Source organism: Convolutriloba macropyga, chromosome 8 (genome assembly GCF_964194025.1).
Source record: "Convolutriloba macropyga chromosome 8, txConMacr16.3, whole genome shotgun sequence".
Taxonomy (NCBI): Eukaryota; Metazoa; Xenacoelomorpha; order Acoela; family Convolutidae; genus Convolutriloba; species Convolutriloba macropyga.
The window spans coordinates 55,385,079-55,387,565 of record NC_134475.1 but is presented as its reverse complement, the minus strand read 5'-3'; positions in this window follow the sequence as shown (position 1 = coordinate 55,387,565).

The following is a 2,487-nucleotide window of genomic DNA, read 5'->3' as shown; positions in this document are numbered from 1 at the left end:
CACGCATGAAGAGACAAGTGTTAACAATTGGTGGACCATGAACAATATGATCGTCGAATTGTCCGACATTGGTCGTTAGCCGACAACCAAAAATTAACAAATTAAGCCGTCAGCAGGGCCGCTCTTAAATTGAATGTTAGGACGAACTAGCGATAGTTTGACCAAATAGATTTGTCAACCAATCAGAATTAACTCGAGTCGGTTAAATTTTTCATTATTCTTTGGTCGGCTACACGCGCTGTAGGCCAATGTTCCTGACATACATATGAAAAAATAGGTGGTAAAACTATAGATGATATGCCATGTTATCAAATAAAATCCGAAGATCTGTCATGGCTCAGTAAGTAACGTATTATCGGCGACAGCAATATTTGACTAATGTTGTTCATAAAATAAGATGCTAATGTTTTCGCTTTCTCCTCCCCCCTGAAAAGTAAATCAATGTGTACCAAAAGTATATAGGGACGAAATAAACGATAGAGAAAATAAAAGGAGATGTTACATAAGGTTCTGGCGCGCTGGATCGAGTTTTCAAGATTTTCGGTTCCATACAGCACACGCTTAATTGGGTACAATTGGCAACTTTCAGGGGGCAGTGTTGCATTTTGCCTGGTAATGTAACACATCCTGGGGTGAGGTGGTAGAAAAAAGTTGATAGAATCTGCGCAAAATCATTTGGCTGCACCCGTTGATGTTTCAATTATCAAGGGGCAATAATCAAAGAAAAGAGACCATCAAAATCGTGAGAATATGATCAGAGAAAAAACTCGCTGGCTAATCAAGACGTCAGAACAAATTTGATGCTAATCTTGTACGCAGGTAAAGTTAACATGACCCGAGTAGAAATGCTGCCGCTGAAAGCGCGCATTTAGGAAGTTCTGGTCCATATGCTGGTTTTGCCTAAAATTTTGAAATCAAGCAGAAGCCTTCAGACTCACTTTTATGAGCCTAACGAAATCCTTATAATAGTTTGTGAGACTTTTTTTGGAAAAATGGAATTCTGGCTCGAAAGTGCGACAAAAAATAAGTGCGATAAGAATTTTTGGGACAACGACACGTAAATGATTCATTTCATCTCAGTTATATAACTCCAAGTTCACTCAAGATATTGGATTTCCTTATTTCCTTTTTGATGAATTGGACTCGGATTCCTTAAATTAAAACCAAAAATTCAACAGTCTTTATGCGAAAAATGATATGATGGCAAGTGAATTATAAATAGTGAGATGAACTAAATTATTGAATTAAAGCCTCTAGTTCAAAAGTAGGAAGAAATATCAGCAAGAACTTTGCTTAATAACCCACACGCTAGCTTATTAAGCTTTTCATCAACCAATTTTCAATTTACCAATTTTTTCTGGCGATCAACGATAGAGGACTTATTCCTGATGATAACTGCAAAATAGCTCTCAGAAGTAATGTAACTGCTTCTGACAAACAAAAGAAATCAATGGAGATCAAAGTAAACAACAAACAAGGAAAAAACAAACACAAGAAATCAAAACCTACGAATAAAAGCATCAGAAAAATAAGAAACGAAAGAAATCAATCGAGATCAAAGTTTTTCCAAAAAAACTTATTCAGTCATTCTGCAAACTAATTTTTAGAAAATTATTTTTACTGGCCAACTGATAACACAATTTTCAAAGAACCACCTTTTAAACATTGAGAAGCCCTTTTCCACTATATAATAAACTTTGACGCTTAGAGAAGTTTTAAAGCAAAACTTTTGTTTCCTATATCAAGGAACAAATTTCGGTGGGCTTCTTGCTACCCGCTCCCAATGATCTTGGGAATCCAAGACAAGAAATCAAAATGATGGTTAAAGAACCCAAAACTATAGAATTCACGCTTTCTCAAAAAAATTATCAAGCAGTCGCAACTAGTACCCCCATGAAAGAAAAAAACCTACCATCTGAAACGATTTTTTTTAAACAAAGAGGGTACCAGCACACGAGATACAGACAACAGTACCACGTTTTTCCCAGCAAGCAAATCAACACGAAGTTGCCCGGCAGCAAGAAAACCAACAGGAAATTGCCTTCCAGCAGGAAAACTAGTGCGAATTTCAAGGGCTTAAGATGTCGCCAAACCCAGAAAGCTAGACTTTTTCGGGATTTTAGACGTCAACAGCAAAAGTTCGCCGGACGTCACCTCTGTAGTTCTTCTCCCGATTAGATCTGATTTTTCCAGACAAAAAGTCTCAAAAACCGAAATTTGTCCAACAAAATTTTTTGGTACCAATTTTGAACCAGTTTGTATGACAAACAGAGTTTGGCGAAAAGTGATCACTAAAAAGCGCATAAGAGAAAAACGCAAAAAAACAGGTTCGATCGTTAAAAGATATTAACGTATTCTGAAATTGTGCCCCACTGGCATTTCTCATATTATAACACTATTGCTAACCTTGTTTCACAGTTGGTTCTCGAAGTGCAAAATAACGCAAGAAACTATTTTCAGATCGTTAAAATCAAAACAGAATTTCAA